This window comes from Lagenorhynchus albirostris, chromosome 14 (assembly GCF_949774975.1).
Source record: "Lagenorhynchus albirostris chromosome 14, mLagAlb1.1, whole genome shotgun sequence".
In the NCBI taxonomy this organism is placed as follows: Eukaryota; Metazoa; Chordata; class Mammalia; order Artiodactyla; family Delphinidae; genus Lagenorhynchus; species Lagenorhynchus albirostris.
In genome coordinates, this window is record NC_083108.1 from 81,060,300 (window position 1) to 81,081,516 (window position 21,217).

The 21,217-nt window shown below is 47.1% G+C and overlaps 1 long non-coding RNA gene across 2 annotated transcripts; it reads left to right on the forward strand.

Annotated features, from left to right (window-relative positions):
- Positions 1-396: 396 nt before the first annotated feature.
- Positions 397-6,495, forward strand: LOC132504117 (uncharacterized). 2 transcript variants are annotated; one of them, XR_009534742.1, is made up of 5 exons: positions 397-546; positions 1,045-1,135; positions 2,689-2,747; positions 5,019-5,101; positions 6,308-6,495. It is a non-coding gene; the product is annotated as an uncharacterized LOC132504117 (long non-coding RNA). The 2 variants fall into 2 exon arrangements; XR_009534743.1 differs by lacking the exon at positions 5,019-5,101.
- Positions 6,496-21,217: the final 14,722 nt, after the last annotated feature.

Here is a 21,217-nt window from a genome sequence, read left to right on the forward strand (position 1 = left end):
ATGAGCCGTGCTGTCCCCTTTCAGGCTGCCGGCCCCTCTACAGAGCTGCTGGCTTGTTTCACTGAGCAACTGCCCGGATCCATATCTCCTAAGATGCAGTGGGTTCATATGCAGGCCCTTGTTTGATCAACCCCCCACGCCTCCCCCGAGGAAAAAAGTCTTCATGATACAAAGCCAGATTTGGAGCCGTGAGAACCAGGGCCCCCTGAGAGAGGTGAGTGGCTCATGGACTCCTTGAGACTAGAAGGAACTCAGTTTCCATTGACCTCATCAGTGGGTGTCCAGTTGGTTCTTCTAAGTTTTTTTTTTTTTTTTTTTGAGGTACGCGGGCCTCTCACTGTTGTGGCCTCTCCCGTTGCGGAGCACAGGCTCCGGACGCGCAGGCTCAGCGGCCATGGCTCACGGGCTCAGCCGCTCCGCAGCACGTGGGATCTTCCTGGACCGGGGCACGAACCCGCGTCCCCTGCATCGGCAGGCGGACTCCCAGCCACTGCGCCACCAGGGAAGCCCGGTTCTTCTAATTTTTTGAGCCCAGCCCCATGTTAGGTATGGGATCTTAAAGATAGTTGGGGTGTAATTAGGAGAAGAAGGGAGGGTTTGGAAGTGGGGAGGGAGGAGCGGAGTGTCTAGAGGGACAGACCAGGGCACTGGAGCTTCCCTGCCTCAGTGTCGGGCACTGGGCCACATGCCCCACTCTGGACAGTTCTCGAGTGGGTGGTGTGGTTATTCCCATTTTATAGAGGAAGAAATCAAAGTCGTTTCCAAGGTGGCGAGGCTGCATGGGTCAGAGCCAGAAGGCTAAAGTTTCATTTTTTATCCTGTAACGGGCCTCTCCATACACCGAATCCGGAGGGTTATCCGTGACGTCCTTCCCCTCCCCTTCCCCTCCTCCAGCAGCAAGTCCTGTCGAGTTTGTCCTCCAAATATCTTCCAAACACATCATCCACTTTTCTCCAGCCCCACAGTCATCATCACCCAAGTCCGAGTTGCCATCGTTTCTCAAGTTCACACGATGGTGTCGTCCATCCCTTCTCTGTCTTGTAGCCTCGACCTTATAGTCAGTGGGAGCTTGAGGAAGTCCTAGTCCGGCCACAGCACTGACTCCACGCAGCCCTTCAAGGGTTTCCAGATAAAGGTCAGTCCACCCCGCTCCGTTGAGCCCATCCTGCCCCTCCTTGCCTTTCCAAGCTCATTTTTGCTCTTTTCAGTTCCTTGAACATTCCATGCTTTGTTTTGTTTCACTCTTCAGGTTTTCCCAAGGCCTCTTTCCTCTGCCCAAGCCTTTGCCCGTCTCCACCCCTTTTCCTGAATAGCTCCTATTCTTTCTTCCCATTTTAATCCTTAAACGTCAGTTCTTCAGAAAGCAGCCCTAATGTTCCTCCCACCAACACACAGGTGTATGCACGCTCGCCCACGTACGCGCACACACGTGCACACACCAAGTCAGACCTCAGAGCAGCTGTATTTCCTCCGGATGCTGGTCATGTTTGTCATCATCATTTATCTTCCCCGCCAGGTTCTGAGGCCCATCAGAACAAGATGCCCATGGCCACTGCTGTGCCCAGCTCAGAGCCAGCACAGCAGGTGCTCAGGGCACCTGCCCAGTGGTCCTCAGCCCCAGGCCCTTCCACCAGCCCAGCGGCCCCTTCAGCACCTCCATGTCAGACAGGCGGAGGGTGTGGGGAGCCTGACGAGACGGGGCGGTGGGGGCAGGCAAGCAGCAGGTGCAGAGCTCAAGCTCAAGTGGGTGTCCTGCAGGGTTTAAGGTTGGCTCCTACGATTACATACTTAATACATCAACTTCAGTAATTCAGGTTGTAGATATGATTAGAATAGTCTCCAAATGGCATCTGAGAGCGTTTCATCTTGGATGTGGACTTGATTCTATAGAACACAGTCTACCTTCTTTAGTAGCTCTGTTTTGTATGTCAAGCTCTGAATTTAGCCTTGTGTAGGCTGCTGGGATTACACTCAATGCGTGTTTTACCTTTTTACTTCAGAAAATCTCCAGCACACACACAAGTAGAACAGTACAGTGAACCCCTACCTACCTACCATCCACTGTAACGATGACCAACTCAGGGCCAGTTTTGTTTGCTATATACCTCACCCCCACTGCCATCATTTTGAAGCAAATCCCAGACACCATATAGATTTCATCTGTGCATAGTAAATGTGCTTTTGTTTCCAGAATTGCATCTACGCCTGCAACGTTGGTCGTTTGAAAACGCCCAAAGGCTTTGTGAAAAACTACCAAGGCACAGTTGATGAGAAACCTGGGGCGTAGCGAGTTCTGATTGATCAGCTTTTCTGTTTCACTGAATCATTAGCTAGAAAACCCTTATTGTTTAGAGAAGGGAAAAAGCTTTCTAAGTGTGTACTTTCATGCCTTATATGCGTTTGTACAGCAAACAGTCTAACCTCTTGATCTAGTCTGACTGACTGTCGCTCCTGGGGGATGTGACTGAATAGGGCTGGTTGGTACCATTACAGGTTTGTGGCGGGGATGGGGCCTTCCCACCTGTCCCCTTATCTGTCCCGCAGCCCAGATTCCAACCTGTCGGTGTCTCCTGAGTCCCCAGCATAACTGAACACCCTCCCCACCCGCCATAGACAAAGGATCCTCCAGTTCCGTGCCCCGCCAGAACACCTGCCACAAGTTCCCCCAGCTTTCTCTCTTTCCTCCAGACTTTGATCAAGACACATGTGCTGAAGGATGAATTTGTACTCAGCTCAGGGGACACACGGTGAGTTTATTGGAGACACGACAAAAGTCTGTCTTGGTACCAAGAGGTGGGGAGGAGCACGGGGTGCCGGAGTGCCGTAGAGGAGCGGCAGGGAGACTGCTGGGGGGGGGGTCAGGGAGCGGCCCCTGGAAGGTGGCCCCCGAGCCAGGACCCAGCAGGACAAGGGTCAGCCATGCAGAGGGGGCAAGACCTGCAGGGAAGAGCACGTCTCATGGGAAGAAACGTTGACCAGACGCAACACCTGCCTTCGCATGGAACCTTCCCTCCCTCTCCACTGGGGCTTTTGCTCGTCTGTGGCCTCTTCCGTCCCATGCAGTTTTCTCTTTTTCCAGTTGACTCCTTCCTCTCCCCCGAGAAGCGTCTCAAGTCTCTCTCCTCATAACCAGCCTTCCTTAAGCTTTCACCCTCCCCGGACTAGAACGCATTCATTCCCACATACTCCACATCTCCCTACATGGCGTTGCCATCTGCCCAGTCGCTCAGGCCGGAGATTCACACGTCACCTTCGTTCTTCCTTTTCCCTCGCTTCCCACCTCTGATCTACCAGGAGGTCCTGTCAGTGGTCCCGCAAACCAGCTCGAACCCAACCGTTTCTCCCCACCCCCACTGCCACCACCCGTCCAGACAGCGTGCATTCCCAGGTTCCTCCTCTCGCTGCCCTCTGTCATCAGTTCCCCCCAGAGCTAGAGCGATCCTTTTAAAGACACCTACCACACACCGTCCTTCCCCTGCTTAACGGTCCAGAGGCTTCCTGCCGCATTTAGAGGAACATCCAAACTCCTCACCCTTTAGCTCCCGACTGCCTTGCGAGTGACAACATTTCTGGCCCCAAAAATCTGTAAGATGTGGACAATAATTACGCCTGGGGACTTCCCTGGCGGTCCAGTGGGTAAGGCTCTGTGCTTCCGCTGCAGGGGGCGTGGGTTCGACCCCTGGCTGGGGAGCTAGGATCCCACTTGCCTCAAGGCGCGGCCAAAAAAAAAAAAAAAAAAAATCCCCACGGTAATTCCGCCTGCCCCGCTGGATCACTGTAGGGGTTCAGGGTGCTTGTTTTATAATCAGCATCTCCAGAGTCAGCTCCTCTTACTCTTCTTTCCCTCCCACCTTCTCCCCCGTCCCCTCTTCCAAAGTTCCCCGTTTTTATTAAGGCATTGCTAAGACCATCCTCCCTTTCTTTTTTATTGAAGTGTAGTTGATTTACAATGTCATGCCAATCTCCGCGGTACAGCCGAGTGACTCAGTTATACACATGTAGACGTTCTTTTTCATATTCTTTTCATTATGGTTTATTACAGGATATTGAATAGAGTTCCCTGTGCTATGCATTAGGACCTTGTTGTTTCTCCATTCTAAATGTAATAGTTTGCATCTACCAACCCCAAGCTCCCAGTCCATCCCTCTCCCTCCCCCCTTCCCCCTTGGCAACCACAAGTCTGTCCTCTGTGAGTCTGTTTCTGTGTTGTAGATGGGTCCTTTGTGCCATATTTTAGATTCCACATATAAGTGATGTCGTGTAAGACCATCCTCCTTTGTAGGACACTGGACTCATTCTAGTTCTCCTTCCCCACAGCATCCTGTCCGCCCCCTTTTCATTTGTCAGATCTTGTGCTGTGAATTCTTTCTCTAGAACATCGTCGCTGACTGGTCCCGGGCCTCGCCGCGGGCCCAGCTGGTACGGGTCAGAGTTGAGCTACTCCCCAGTGAAACCTCCCAGCTCTGGCCTGAAAAGTTCAGGAAATAGCATGGAGCTTCCCACCACACCCATCCTTTTGTCAAAAAATCTGCCCCCTCCCAGCCCTTGAGAACTTACCGCTCTTTTAGAACAAAGCCCCGCCCTTAGCCTGGCCTTCAGCTCAGCACCGACACTGTCTGCCATTACAGGTTCCAGGCAAAACGAACTCCCTGTGGTTGTGCAGTCACACCCCGCACTTCTTCCCTCCGTTCCTTTGCGAGCACTCCCCCCGCCCCCCGGAAGGCCGGGTGCTTCCTCCTCTCCGTAGCCTGCCCTGGCCTGGTCCGCCCCACTTTGGACTCTGAACTACCACCGGTGCTCCATTTCTGTCACTTACGTCACATGCTACCTTTTTCTGCTTGGTGCCATAAATGTCAGTACTGCGTTCATAACATCACCTCTTCCTAAGGTAGGAACCACATCTCGTTTTATCAGTCATCTACCCTAGCACAAAGCTTTGGTGTCCTGAGCTTATGATCTAAGTCATATCTACTACTACCTGCCCTATGAAATAGGTACTGTGATTATCCCCACTGTAGAGATAAGGAAGTTGAGGCTGAGAGAGTCACAGAACTTGCCCAAGGGCAACATCACGGAGTGCGAAGCTGAGCTGCAGGCCCAGGTGAGTCTGACTATAGCGCCTCCTGCAAATGGTAACAGCCGACACCTGCCAGTCCCCAGGCTAGACATCTTTACATAACCTGTTGTTATCCTCAAAAGACCCCATATGGTGGGGATAATTATCCTCTTTTTACACTGGAGAAAATGAAGGCTTACCCTCTATGATAAGAGCACTCAACAGACTGGCAGTAGAAGGGCAGTTCCTCAACCTGATAAAGGCATCTACGAAAACCCCACAGTGAACATATTTAATGGTGAAAGACTGAATACTTTCCATCGAAGAGAGGAAGCAGACAAGGATGCCTGCTCTCACTAGGACTGGACAACACTGTCCCAGAGGGTCTAGTCAGGGCAGATTGACAAGACATAGAAACTCAAGGCATTCTGACTGGAAAAAAGGAGTAAAGCTCTCTCTCTGTGCAGATGACACGATGCTTTATATAGAAAACCCTAAAGGATACACACACACATACACATAAGAGCTAGTAAATGAGTTCAGCAAGGTCCTAGGACACAAGGTCAATATACAAAAATCAGCTGCATTTCTGGACACTAGCAATGAACAACCCAAAAATGAAGAAGCAAGTCCATGTACAATAGCATCAGAGAGAAGAAAATACTTAGGAATAAATTTAATCAGGGAAGTCTAAGGCTTTTACACTGAAAATTGTAAAGCATTGTTGACGAGTATTATTCAGCCATGAAAAGGAATGAAGTACTGACACAGGCTACTACATGGATAAACCTCAAAAACATGGTGCTCTGTGAAAGGAGCCAGACGCAAAAGGCCACACGTTGTATGAGCCCATATAAGTGAAATATCCAGAACGGGCAAATCCACAGAGACAGAAAGCAGATTGGATGTGGTCGGGGGAGGGAGAGCAGGAGCGTACTTAATGGGTACGGGGTCTCCGTTTGGGAGGATGACAGTGTTCTTGGGACTTAATATACATGGTGGTCACGTGACATTGTGAGTGTACGAAATGCCACTGAATTGTACACTTTAAGATGGTTAATCTCATGTAAATTTCACCTCAATTTTTTTTTAATGTTGACAAAAATTTAAAGAAGACCTAAATAAATGGAAAGACATCCGGTGTTCATGGATTGGAAGACAGTATTGCCAAGATGGTAATACTCCCCAAAGTGACCTACGAGGTGCAGTGCAATCCCTATCAGAATTACAACTATATATATTTTTTTGCAGAAATGAACAAGTTGATCCTAAAATTCATATGGAAATGCAAGGGACCCAGAATAGCCAAAACGATCTTGAAAAAGAAGTACAAAGTTGGAGGGCTCACACTTCCCAATTCAGAAACTTACTACCAAGCTGCAGTAATCCAGACAGTGTGATACTGGCATTAAGACAGACATGTAGATCAATGGGATTCTAGTCTATCGAGAGTCTAGAAATACACCTGTAAATCTATTATCACATGATTTTTGAGATGCCCCACAAGATGCCAAGACTCTTGTGGGGAGAGAATAATCTTTTCAGTAAATGATGTTGGGACTTAGAAGAAAACCGGTCTAAATCTTCATGACCTTGGACTGGGCAACAGTTTCTTAGACATGACATCAAAAGCACAAGCAACCAAAGGAAAAATAGAGTACACTTCATCAAAAATAAAAATGTTTGTGTGTCAAAGGACACGATCAAGAAAGTGAAAAGACAACCCACAGAATGGGAAAAACTCTTTGCAAAATCATATATAAGACAAGGGGCTGGTACTCAGAACATATGAAAAACTCTTACAACTCAATAATAAAAAGACAAGACAATTTAAAAACAGACAAAGGATTTGAATGGATCTTTATCCAAAGAAAATATACAAGTGGCCAATAAGTGGCCATCTTTCACAAGAAACGATGCTCAACATCATTAGTCAGTCATTACGGAGATGCATATTAAAAACCACTGTGAGGGCTTCCCTGGTGGCACAGTGGTTAAAAACCTGCCTGCCAATGCAGGGGACATGGGTTCAAGCCCTGGTCCCGGAAGATCCCACATGCCGCGGAGCAACTGAGCCCGTGCGCCACAACTACTGAGCCTGCGCTCTAGAGCCCTCAAGCCACAACTACTGAGCCCGTGTGCCACAACTACTGAAGCCCGTGCACCTAGAACCCGTGCTCCGCAAGAAGAGGAGCCACCGCAATGAGAAGCCCGCGCACTGCAACGAAGAGTAGCCCCTGCTCGCCACAACTAGAGGAAGCCTAAGCGCAGCAACGAAGACCCAACATAGCCATAAATAAATAAATAAATAAATAAATTTATTTTTTAAAAAACTTTAAAAATGAGGAAAGACAGCCCTTTATAGATACACATGAGTGATAAAACAATGATTCTCAAGTTGGGGAGATCAGAGAGAAGTGTCAGAATCAATCAAAGTCTTTTTCAAATGATAGGAGTCCTTGACCTTATCTCCATTTGGAGATGACGTGGAGAACCACGACTAGCAAGCACGTGCCTGTAGCATCCCTCAGAAGTGGAGGCGCAGAGGCGGAAAGTTGAGATACAAGATGTGGAAGTAATCAGGAGGATCACTTCATATGAATGTGTTAATATATATATTTTGTGGGTTTTTAAAGAAATTTTCATTGAAATATAGTTGATTTATGATGTGTTAGTTTCAGATGTACAGCAAAGTGATTCAGTTAAACACATATATATGTATCTATTCTTTTTTTAGATTCTTTTCCATCATAGGTTATTACAAGGTATTGAGTATAGTCCCCTGTGCTATACAATAGGTTCTTGTTGGTTAACTATTTTATATATAGCAGTGTGTATATTTTAATCCCAAACTCCTAATTTGTCCTTCCCTCCCCTTCCCCTTTGGTAACTATAAGTTTGTTTTCTATGTCTGTGGGTCTGTTTCTATATATTTTTTGGGGAAAAAAAGAGGTGGTTTTGGGAGAAAAGAAAATCTTCTCCTAAATAGAGTTGAGAGGTGAAAATGGAGTGAACTTGAATACAGAGGGCACAAGTCACTGTGGGATGCTAGTTGGATCTGTCCTTCTAAAGCAGAGCCCCCGGGCCTTCTCTGGTGGTGCAGTGGTTAAGACTCCAAGCTTCCAGTGCAGGGGGCCCAGTTTCAATCCCTGGTCAGGGAACTAGATCCCACACGCATGCTGCGACTAAAAGTTCGAATGCCCCAACTAAGGAGCCCACGTGCTGCAACTAAGGAGCCCATGAGCCGCAACTAAGGAGCCCGCCTGCCGCAACTAAGACCCAGAGCAACCAAATAAATAAATATTAAAAAAAAAAATGAGAGAGAAAAAGCAGAGCCTCCCATGAACTGCTGACAAAGGGCCTCAGAAGCTTTTTCGGCAATAGAGCAAAATGTTTCAGCTCTCTGGTTTCTGTAGTGGGAGAAACCTCGATTCTGGTCTCAGCTTAGCTGCTTCTTAAGCTTAGGGAGTAGCACCACCAGCTAAAGAACTACTTAAATCTCTGAATCATGATTTTCTCATGTATAAAATGTTGATGACAATACAAAAGTTGTTCCAAGGATTGAGTGTGATAATGTGTGTAAAACACTAGGCAGTCAATAAATGATAGTTTTTATCATTGCCTATTCCAAAAAAATTTTTTTAATTTTAAAATTAAAAAATAAAAAAAAAGAACACTGTGAGAGCTTCCCTGGTGGCGCAGTGGTTGAGAGTCTGCCTGCCAGTGCAGGGGACGCGGGTTCGTGACCCGGTCCAGGAGGATCCCACATGCTGCGGAGCAGCTGGGCCCGTGAGCCATGGCCGCTGAGCCTGTGCGTGTGGAGCCTGTGCTCTGCAACGGGAGAGGCCACAACAGTGAGAGGCCTGCTTACGGCAAAAAAAAAAAAAAAAAAAAAAAGAAAGGACACTGTGAGATGCCTCTTCACACCTACCAAAATGGTGATAATAAAAACAAAACAAAACAATGCAAATGGAGAATAAGAAGTGTTGTGAAGGATGCGGCGGGCGATATTGGAATCCTTGCACAAAGCTGGTTGGAATGTTAAAATGGTGTGGGCTCTGTGGGGGAGTTTGGTAGTTCCTCCAGAAGTTAACTCCAGAGTTACTATGTGGCTCAGCAATTCCATTCCTAAGCACATGTTCCAAAGAAACAGCTGTGTGCAGATATTCATAGCAGCACTATTCATAATAGCCAAATGCAGAAACAACCCACGTGCCCTTGAAGTGATGAATGGATAAACCAAAGGTGGCATATCCATGGAGTGGAATATTATTCAGCCATAAAAATGGATAAAGTACCGACACAGGCTACAACATGCATGAACCTTGAAAACATGCTCAGTAAAATAAGCCAGACTAAAAAGGTCACGTATTGTATTATTCCATTTCTATGAAGTGTCCAGAATAAGAAAATCCATAGACAGAAAGTAGGTTAGTGGTCACCAGGGGCTGAAGGGAGAATGGGAAGTGACTGCTACAGGGTACAAGGTTTCTTCTGGGGGTGATGAAAATGTTCTGGGAACAGATTGTGGTGATGGTTGCTTACTGTGAATATACTTACATACAGACACACACACAGCTAAACTGCCTACTTTAGAGAGATGAAGTAGTTTATGTAAGTTACATCTGGTCCTAAATAGAGGACCAGAAACTGGAACCCAAGAATATCTGCTTCTACACCAATGCTGTTGGGGGAAGAATGTTTCCAGGGCCCTTGAATAAGTAAATTGACAGAGTTGGGATGTCACAGAGCCTCAGAAGTATCGTTTTGAATATTCCTTCTCATTATACAATAATATAGTTTTGGAGAGTCCATAGAAGGGCTGAGAGAAGTAATATTGGCTACACTGAAAAATCGGTTATACTATGCAAGGACTAATCCGCCCTGATGCTCTGCTTCGGTTGTGCCCTTCAGCTGGGAGTCTGAAGAGCAGATGAAGAGCTGTGAACAGGGAACTCTAATTTCAGAGATCAGTGAGAAGAAATGACAAACTTTACAAGCCCACTACTGTGGTGAACAGCCTTGGGACAGCCAAAGAATTTTACCTTTACCCGTATGTATAAAACCCTTCAAAGCTCTCCATTTTTCATCCTCTCTTCTCTGACAGCTATTTATTTCAAAATTTAAAATGTGTTTATTTTACTGATTTCTAAAATAATACATATTAATTTTAGAAAATTTGGAAAATCCATAAAAATATAAAGAAAATTATCCTCATCCCCAAAGATACTTTTTTCCAGTCTTGCTTTCTGTCCCTATACTATATAGGTATACACACACGTTTTTAAACTCAATGAGAATGATGATAGATACAGTTTTGTATCCTGCTTCTATAAACATCCTATTTGGAGCATTTTACCATACCATTAAGTATTCTTTGAGGAAATGATTTTGAATAGCCACATAATACCATCTTATAGAGACACAATAGGGTTTTTTTTGTTTTTTTGCCATTTCCTTATTTTTAGTCATTTGGGTCACATGGCAGCCATGAAAATGTGCCTCTCAGATCTCCTACTTTGAAAAGCTAGTGGACTGGGGGTCCCAGCTGCTGTGCTCTGAAGCCCAGCGGCCCATCACGCAGGGCCCTCGTCCCCCACAGGCCCCTCCCAGCCAGTGACAGGGCGGCAGGGACACCGAGGCTGCCTCACTCCTGGGAGGTACGAGGTCCCTCTGACAAGTGACTTGGAGGATTTCCTGACAGCCTTGCTGATCTCTCTCAGCAAAGCACCTCAGGGTGAGATGCTGCTTCCTGCCCTCCTGCCTTCTCTCTTCTCTTCAGTGCAGGCCAGGCCTGCCTCTTCCTCCCCCACTTCCCCTTACGGGCTTGTCTGCGGATAAACCTTTCTTCGCGGCGAATCCCGTCTCCGGATCTGCGCCTCGGATGGCCTCGACTAACACAGGTTGCTTCCACTCTTGTTTCCTTGTTTGTTTTCTCATTAATGCTGTTATGAACACGTCAGTGTGTATATCCTGTCCCAGTTACGATCATCTCCTTAGGAAATTCCGTGAGCAGAGAATACCCGGGGAGGGTTCCCCAGTGAGGGATAGCATCCTTTTATAAGACGGGCACCTGTTTCCAGAAGTGGGTGAGTAGGCCTTTCACTGCCTCGTCATCAAGCCCGAGCTCTTGTAAAACCTCTGCTGATTGGATGGGCGGGAAAGAGAGCCTTCTGTTTATTTGCCTTTCTCGGTTACTCAGTGAGGTTCAGCCGAGTTTCACATTTACGGGCTGTTTGATTTCTTGTTTTCACATTGAAGCATTTCTTTCTCCTCTCCCCTCTCCTCCTCCTCTCTTCTCTCTCTCGTTATCTGTTGCCTTGTCTATTTCCTTTTGATTTTTCCTCTCGTGTTTTAAATCTCCAGAATAAGAATATGACCTTGCTTAAAAGTGTTTTTCTTACAGCTTTATGTTCCTGACTCTTCCTTTATAAATTGAGCAAGTTTTAGCTCTAAAGTTTGAGCTCAGTCTCAAAAAGTTCCCCCTGAAAAAAGTAAGTCCTATTATCATATTCGTGTTTTCTTCTGTGTGACCCTTGATTACTTGTTTTCCTCTTCTCTGTGAGTCAGCGGCACTTGATTTTTTTTTTTTTAATTTTTAAATTTTTGGCTGCATTGAGTCTTCATTGCTGCACGCAGGCTTTCTCTAGTTGCGGCGAGCGGGGGCTACTCTTCGTTGCGGTGTGTGGGCTTCTCATTGCGGTGGCTTCTCTTGTTGTGGAGCACGGGCTCTAGGCGCGAGGTCTTCAGTAGTTGCAGCACGCAGGCTCAGTAGTTGTGGCACTTGGGCCCTAGAGTGCGCAGGCTCAGTAGTTGTGTCTCGCAGGCTCTAGAGCACAGGCTCAGTAGTTGTGGCCCACGGGCTTAGTTGCTCCGCGGCGTGTGGGATCTTCCCGGACCAGGGATTGAACCCTTGTCCACTTCATTGGCAGGTGGATTCTTAACCACTGCGCCACCAGGGAAGTCCCCTGGATTTTTTTTTTAAATGTTTTATTTTGAAATAAATTTAGAAATACAGCAAAGTTATAGATAGTACAGAGTTCCCATACACCCTTCTCCAGTTTCTCCTAAACGTGAAGTCTTACATAACCCAGCCACATCTATCAAAACTAAGAAATTAACACTAGTACAGGCTTAATTTGGGTTTTTCCACCAGTTTTTTCACTAATATCTTTTTCAAATCCCCTCCAAGATTGCATCCAATGATCATGTCCCCTTGGTCTCCACTCTGTGATCATTTCTCAGTCTTCCTCGATCTTCCTGACCCTGACCCTTTTGAAGAGGACTGGTCAGGGTTTCTGCAGATTATCCCACAATTTGGGTGTGTCTGATATCTTCTCAGGAGGACGCTGGGCTTGTGGATTTGGGGGAAGAGTCCCACAGAGGTGAGGGGTGCCCTTCCCATCATGATGTATCGGGAGCACCCGACACCCTGACTGGAGGTGTTTATGTCACTACAGGTGGTGTTGACCTTGCCCCCTTGCTCAGGGAGGTGTCAGCCGTGTCTCCGCCACTGAGTCGCTGTCTTTTGCTTCCCTACTCTGTGCTTGAGAAGCAAGCCACCGTCCAGCCTACTGTCAAGGGGAGTGGTGTCCAGCTGCACCTCCTGGACGGGGAATAGCAAAGAGTTCGTGGACGCAAGGTAAAACCACCCCAATAATTAGTAAATGTTGGGAGGCTATGCAAATTTCCTGTTTCTCCTCCATTTCCCCCATTAATTTCGGCTTTCATCTGTGTGTCTTGTCTGCGGCAATTACTGCTGTGGTGCTTCATGGTGATTTTCCTCATTTCTATGTTTATTAACTAGAATTCTGTAAGGAGCATTTTTTCCTTTTCCTCTATTTATTTATTTATATCACTACAGAGTAGTAGATGTTAGTTTTATTCTTTGGGAGGACATATGCTCATCTTTCTGCCTCATTTCCCTCTTTGGGATAATTTTTCTAATAATAGTAAAGGTGTTCCAATATAGGACAGTCAAAAAGAACGATAGATGTCCAGCCAACCACAGTGGGTGTTTGTGGAAGGATTGACCAAAACAGTGTCACTGGGGGCTGGGACATTCGGGGGCTTCACAAGCCTGGTGTGGGTCTGGAGTAGAAATACCCACAAGAGGGGCTTCCCTGGTGGTCCGGTAGTTAGGACTCGGTGCTTTCACTGCCGTGGCCCGAGTCCAGTCCTTGGTCAGTGTACTAAGATCCTGCAAGCTGTGTGGCATGGCCGAAAAAGAAAAAGAAAACAGAAATGCCCACAAAAGTAAGAATGAGAAGAAACCAAGGCTGGACTGCATATCTCGGAGTCCTAACCTCCGTGCCCCTCACACAAGAACTTGGGCAAATCATACTGTCTCTCTGGGCTTCAGTTTCCTCCCAGTTAAGGTGAAGATGAAGGTGCTGGTCAACTCAGGATCAGTGGTTCTCAGGCTGGAGCGTGCGTGTGAATCACCTGGCGGTTTCGTTCAAGCGCAGGTTGCCGGCTGCACCCCCAAAGTGTCGGATGCAGTAGGTCTGGGGTGGGGCCCAAGGATTTGCATTTCTAACGTGTTGCCTGGTGATGCTGTTGACCCAGAGAGGACACTTGGAGAACCGTCGGTCCAGATGATCTCTCAGAACCGTTAACAGTCGTGGACTCATCTCTTCAAATGATTCAGTCCTTGGCCCTGGCTATGAAGTTACTGGTGAAATGATGGAACAGACCTTTGCAGGAGCAGAGGCACCGGAAATCCAGTGGGGTATCAGGCAGTACCAGACACATGAATGATTGCTCTGTGCCAGGCATAGTATTAAGTGCCTCAAAGACCTAGTTGCTGCCCAGGGAGGGACAGAGTTTGGCAGAGTGGTGAAGAGTAGGCTTGAATCTGGGTGCCGCCACTTAACAGCCATGTGGCCTTGGACAAGTGACAGAAATGACTTCTTGCCTCGGTTTCCCCACCTATACAAAGAGGACAAGAGTGGAACTTACAAGCCCTGGCAAGAAAATGCCCAGTGAAAGGTTATTGCTGCTAGAATTAATATTCTTTGCACTAAGCCTGTCCAATGGGGAGAAATAGCAGTGACAGAGAGTGGCTGTTTCTACAACACGTCCCAAGCCCCCTCAGCCGAACACTACCTGCCTGGATTCCCAGTCACCAGTTTTCACCCACACACAAAATGCAAAACAGAGTATGAGAAAAATTCAATATCATTTATTAAATAGTTTCCAAGGGCTCCTCCAAGGACCATTAACAATCTCAATATGATAAATATCAATAAATTAACATAGCTGCCACCTCCTGCCATCCCAAGAGTGTAATAAGATTTAAGTCTTCAGACGAAAAACATTCTATAAATAACAATGACATAACTTGAAATCTTTTTCAAGGTAGCTCATACATTTATATCTCAGTCCTCCCAGGACTGGCAATTTCGAGGCTTCATTGAGATTATAATTAGAATAATTTACTTAATAACTCACAGCAGAATTCTCACACTTAGCTGTCACTCTTTTTTTTTTTTTTTTTTTTTAAGGCTTCACGCATTTCTGCCATTCCAAAAGGACCAGGTTCAACCAGATGGCTTTAAATGACCTACTGGGCTCCAGTGTTCAATGATGTAAACAGATCAGGCACTCCGAAAACTTTTAAAAAATAGACACGATGAAGCTTTTACATTTAAAGCTAGGCACAGAAACTTTTGTTTCTGGTTCATGTCGAAACTCGAGTTTACTGAGATGGTCTATGAGGGCAACAACTTGAGCTTTGTTATCGAAAAGTGGTTTGATCGCTCTGCAATAAGGCAAGGTGGCTGAGCTGTCGATGTTGTATGGCAGTTGGGGGTTCAGAGCGAAACACGGCATCTGGTACTGGCTGGATTCCGGCACTCCGCTCTCTTCCTGCTGCTGTGTAAGGAGGAGGGAAGGTGGGTGAGCATTAGTTTTGCAAAACAGCCAGAAATCCCGACAACTAAGGCCTGAATGCCTCCTCTGTGAAGGGCCTGGGCAGTGCTTTCCCCTCACCAGCTCATCTAGTCGGGGCTACAACCCTGCGAGGCTGTGACCGTCACTCTCCCCATCCCCAGAAGAAATTGAAGCTCGGTTGGTTTGTGAAGCTGGTGCAAGATCAGGTGGCACAGCAAGACTCCAACCCACATTAGGCAGCAATTCCAAAGCCTGTGCTAATAACCGCTGCCCCACCCACCTCCTCTGCCCCACCCACCTCCTCTGCCCCACCCACCTCCTCTGCCCCACCCACCTCCTCTGCCCCACCCACCTCCTCTGCCCCACCCACCTCCTCTGCCCCACCCACCTCCTCTGCCCCATCTGGCCAAGGACTGCACAGCCTTGTGTGCAGTCTCAGAGAGGTGGGGAAGAGGAAAGCACCTGGGTTTCCATGCTGCTCGTTGCTCTTTGTGACTCTGTGTTAAAGTCATTATATCCCCCGCTCACAGAGGGGGATTCATGCTTCTCTGGAAAGGCCTCCAAGATGCCAGGGAGAGTTTATCCAAACGCCCTATGGACTCCAGAACACGCCCTCTCCCATCCCTCTTCCTAAGGACTAGAAGCACCTCATCAGCCTGAGCTGCCTGGTCACCTGAGCTAACAACCTCCGCCTTTGTGTCTGTAGAAGCCAAGGCTAAGCTTTAAATGCCAGAATGGAAGGGAAGAGCGAGGCCAATTTCACGAAACGTTTCCACATGTTGTTAACTGTTTGTCTAGTCAAAGCTGCCTAAGAGCTTCGGTCTTGACCACGACCCTGAGAAACTGAAAGAGCATTTATATTTATTCAGCCTCATACTTTCCCAACCGTGGGTCAGGCTCAGCAGAGCCTCTGCTAGAAGCCGACTGTGTCCTAATTAGATAAAGTAGCACGCACATAAGACACCTAGTTTGTGAACAGCCCTGATCTGCTGTAAGAGACACTCTTTGTGACCCACACAAGCATTTTAACATCCTGCATTCGTGGGCTATCGTTTTCAGCTTAGGCTGGCGTTGGCCGCTCCTTGGGGGGCTGCTGAATAGGTGGGGGAGATGGCCCATCTCTAGGGATGTGCTGTGGGAGGGAAAATCATCTACTATTACTGCAGACTGAATATGTTAGGGATGAACAGCCTACTAAAGCCGCAGTGCGTGAGAAATTGTTGCGTCTGGGGCTGTCCGGGCTAATCTCTGCCTCTGACCTCACACCCTCATACAAATTCCATCCTAGCCCGTCTAGTTGTTCCCAATCCTTCCTGGTGTATCCACAGCCCTAGCTTCTGGTCTGAAAAGAGTAGGCTTCTTCTGGGGGCAATGGAAGGCATTTTAAAGAAATGGCTTAGAAAAGAAATCTCGAGGGCACTTACGTAGTCATTCAAGAGTTTCTCAAATGAGGACCGTAATTCCTTGATTATAGCTTGTTGTTTATCCGGTCCTAGCACATAGGGTGCCGTATGGGAGGACAGCAAGGCTCCTGAACGGCACAGCAGGAACAGGGCAAACCTGGCAGATCCTGGAGAAAGAGGGTGATGCCGGGAGGAGCAGAGGCCACACACCCCAGCCCCCCCGCCACCGGCTTCAACCGCTCAAGCCGTTGTCGAGCAGTGGCTGAGCCCCTCCAGTCTTCCTCTCTGTCTGGTGAGATCCAACTGTGCCCCGCGGCCGCGGCACCCCGTGGTACCTGCGTGGGAGACCATGGCGGGAGAGAGCGAGGCTGCTTCAGCAACAGCCCCTGGAGCCAGATGTGCTCGCCGTGGTCTTCAGGAGCTATATAAAGGGCCAATGGCGAGGAAGATCACTGTCCCACCCATGGCAAAATCATTACTCAGCTTTTTCCCAGAAAACACTTTCAAAAGTCTGCCACCCAAGGCTGGGTGAAAGCAGGGCTGGAAGGAGATGCTGAGGTTACCCTCAAGGTGGGCAGACGCCTGATTCAGTACAGATACACACAGGCACACACAGGAAGGCGTACACGTCTTCGCCATTTCTTCTTGGAAGGAGTTTGTTGATTTGACTAGAAGTCCCGGGGTTGACAGACACAGCCCCCAAGGAACATGTGACTAACCGAGTTGAGGGTCAGTGCTCCACAGGGAATTTCTGGGGAGGGTCATGGTGAGCACGTGCAGGCGTAAAGCTGGCATGAAGTTTGTAAAATGTATTATCTCTGGAAAGTTCTGAAGCGTGCCGATGCCAGAACATGGGGAAGGCCCTGATAACCACCGTGGATGTGGTTAGTCAAAGCCTTCATCTCCACTCTGCTTGGCCTTGAACATCATTGGATTCTCCATGGTGTCTTTGCAACTGTAGGCCTAGAACCAGAATCCATGCTCCAGAGTTATTTGTTGAAATCACTTATTCGTAGTTTGAGTGCCAACTTTGACCAGATACTCTTCTCGGGTCTCAGAAATGATGGCAAAAAGTGAGACAAGGTCTTTGCCTTCAGGGAGCTGGTGTTCTAGTGGACAAGGAGCAGACAACAAACACCATTAATAAACAAGAATGTAACAGGTAATGAAAAGAGCCATACACATAAAACAAGGGATGGGATAGCGCGTGATGGGTGACGTACTCTAAGTCAGGGGATCAGGAAAAGTCTCTCAGATGAGATACCATTGAAGCTGAGACCTGAGAGATGAGAAGGAGCCTGCTGTGGGAAGATCTGGGGAAAGAGTGTTCCAAGCAGGGGAGACCCTAGTGCAAAAATGAGCTTGATGTGTCTGAGAGTGGGAAGCAGGTCATGGTAGCTGGAGTGAAGTGAGAGAAGGAGAGGGTGGTGGAGAGCTGGGCAGAGGCCAGGTCACAGAGGGCTTTAAAGAACTTGGGTTTACTTCCAAGTGTGATAAGGCACCACTGCATGGCTGTAGCTGGGAAAATATAGGCTCTGGTGTACTTTAAAGGGTGAGAAAGGTGTAGGCTGCTGAGCGGAGAATGGATTGTGTGATCCAAGATGGAAGCAAAGGAACCAGTTAGAAGGTTATGAAGCAGTCTAGGAGAGAGATGATGGTGGCTTGGATTAGGGTGGAGTGGATGAAGATGGAGTCTAAAGAAATGGCTGGTGGACTGGTGTGGAGATGAACTGAAGAGAGGACTCAAGGGTGACTCCTGGGATTTTGATAAAGCAGGTGAGTGGTTAATGTGCCATGGGGGAAAAGTCTGGAGATGAGAAATCAAGAGTCCTGTTTGGAATGAGTTGAGTTCGAGATGCCCGCTGGGCATCTATTTAATGTCAAGCCAGCCATTGGATAAAAGTCAAGAGCTCAGAGATGAGGTCGGACCTGGGTGGTTCATAGAACCCAGTGCACAACGGAAGAGACAGCCAGCAACCCCCTTCCACCCTTAACCCCAGTCCCCCTCTAATCATTGCCGTCTCTGTCCTCTTCTTATCCAAGCTTCTCGACAGAGAGATCTAGACTCATTTTTACCTCACTTCCCAAACTGCCACAGTATGGTTTTCATCCCAGTAATTCAAAACCCTCTAGAAAAGTCCACAGTAGGTAAAATTTTGGCCCCATGACTTTCACCCTCTGGTGTTTACTCCCACAATTATGTTACATTACACGGCAGAGGGGACTTTGCAAATGTAACTCAGGTTACTAATCAGTTGACCTTAAGATAGGTTGACTACCAGGTAGGTCCAATATTGTCACATGAGCCTTAAAAACAAAGAGGAAGGAAGAAGAAGTGAGAGAGACTCAAAGCATGAGAAAGACTCAACTGCCATTGCTGGCTTGAAGATGGAGGGGGCCAGGTGGAAAGCAGGGGAAGAAACTGAATTTGGCCAACAACCCGTGAGTTTGGAAGAGGTCCCTGGGTCCCAGGTGAGAACTGCAGCCCCAGCTGACACCTTGACGTTAGCCTGGTAAGACCCCAAGGAGAGAATAGAATCTAGTTACACCCTGCTGGACTCCTGACCTACAGAAACTGTAGGACAGTAACTTTGTGGTCTTAAACTGCTAAATTTATGGTATTTGTGAGAAACGGTATAGTCTCTAGTGACCTCATATTGTCAATGTTACTGGGTTCTTTTCAGCCTTTGTTTGACTTAATCCCTTCATGGTATGCAATAATGCCAACTACTTCCTCCTTGAAAACTTTTTTTCCCCTCTCCTTTCGTGACGTTATCCTGATATATATATATATATATATTTTAAATGTTTATTTATTTATTTGGCTACACCAGGTATTTAGTTGTGGCATGCGGGATCTTTCAGTTGCAGCATGTGGGATCTAGTTCCCTGACCAGGGATCGAACCTGGGCCCCCTGCATTGGGAGCAGGGAGTCTTAACCTCTGTACCACCAGGGAGGTCCCCTCCTGATATGTTTTGGATATCAGCCTCAGACAGTGCCTTCTGAGGCTGAATCATCTTCCTGCTTGGCCCTTTAATGGACATGCCTCCAGGGGCCCCACGCTTGGTCTGTTCCTCACACTTCAATGTCTCTCTCCTTCAGATCTAAATGTCCAACTGCCCCATGGATATCACCTGGACCTCACACTCGACATAGCCAAAGACCAGGATCTGAACCAGGGTAATAGTGAGAGTGGAGATGAAGATGTGTGGACAGATTGCTGAAATCTGTAAGAGGTAGAATCCAGTGTTTAGGAGGTGATTGGTTGGATCTAGGGATAATGGAAAGGGAGGAATTGAGGACGACTTCCAGGTCTCTTGTTTGGGCAACTAAATAGATGGTGTTGCTCAAAACTGAGAGAGGATTACAAGGCTCGGGTGCTGTGAAGAATTCAGTTATTGACATGGGGAGGTGGAAGTGTTATGGAACCCTCAGGTGAAGATGTACAGCAGGCCACTGGACATCTGGATATGGAGCTTGAAGGAAGGAATCAGAGACATCCATTTGAGTGCCACCTGTATATTGTGTTGATAAAACTAGAAGCCTACAAGAGAGGACCAGTGTGAGTTGTGTAAGTCAAGTGTGGAGCCCCGGGGCACACCTCCATTAACGGAACAGGTACAGGAAGAGGATTTAGTCTAAAACACCGAGGAGACATCCTCAAGAGGGAAAGAAATGTACTAGAAAAACATGTGGTCATGGAACAAGATGAGAAGTGGTTTCAAGAAGGAGGAAACGATTGGCACCAGCAAAAGCTGCGGAGAGGTCAGATAAGATAAAGGCTGAAGAGATACACTAGGTTTGAGAATATGAGGTCACTGGGAACTTTGCTAGGGGAGTTGGAATAAATTGTTGGGGGGGCAGAAGCCATACTGTGGTGATTTTGGAACTGAGGAAAAACTAAAACCACCCAGTTGTGTTACCAAAACCCCAGGAGTCCTCCCTGGTTCATCTCTTTGATGTGTTTATATCACTGTAGATTCTTGGATATTGGTTTTATTCTTTAAAATGACGTGTGGATCCCTTTTTGTCTTTATTTCCCAGTTTTGGAAATTTTTTCTCATAGCAGTAAAGGTGTTCTAACATAGGACAGTCAAAAAGAATGACAGATGTCCACAAGAGTGGGTGGTTTTGGAAGGATCACAATCAACAAATTGAACTTCCTCAAAATTAAAAAAATGTTTTCTCTTCTAAACACCCTGTTAAGAGGATGAAAAGACAAGCCTAGACTAGGAGGAAAATGTTTACCAAACGCAAATCTGACAAAGGAGTTGTGAGCAGAATGTATAAAGGATGCTCAAAACTCAATTTTATGGATTAGGCAGTGGTTTCTTCTTACTATTTTTTAAAATATTTATTTATTTGGCTGCACTGGGTCTTAGTTGCAGCGTGCAACCTTCAGTGCAGCATGCGGGATCTAGTTCCCCAACCAGGGATCGAACCCGGGCCCCCTGCATTGGGAGCGCAGAGTCTTTGCCACTGGACCACCGGGGAAGTTCCTAGGCAGTTGTTTCTTAAAATGACACAAAAAGCACAAGCAACCAAGAAAAAACATAAATTACATCTCATCGAAGTTAAACACTTTTGTTTGTCAAGGGACACTACCAAGAAAGTGAAAGACAAGCCACAGAATGGGAGAAAATCATGGACAAGACAGGGGGCTAGTATCCAGAATATATAAAAACTCAACAGTACAAAGACAACCCAATTTAAAAATGACCAAAGTATTTGAATAGACATTTCTCCAGAGAAGATACACAAGTGGCCAATAAGCACATGAAAAGCTGTTCAACATCATTAGTCAGGCATCAGGTAACTGCAAATAAAAACCACAATGAGCCACCACTTCACACCTATTAAGA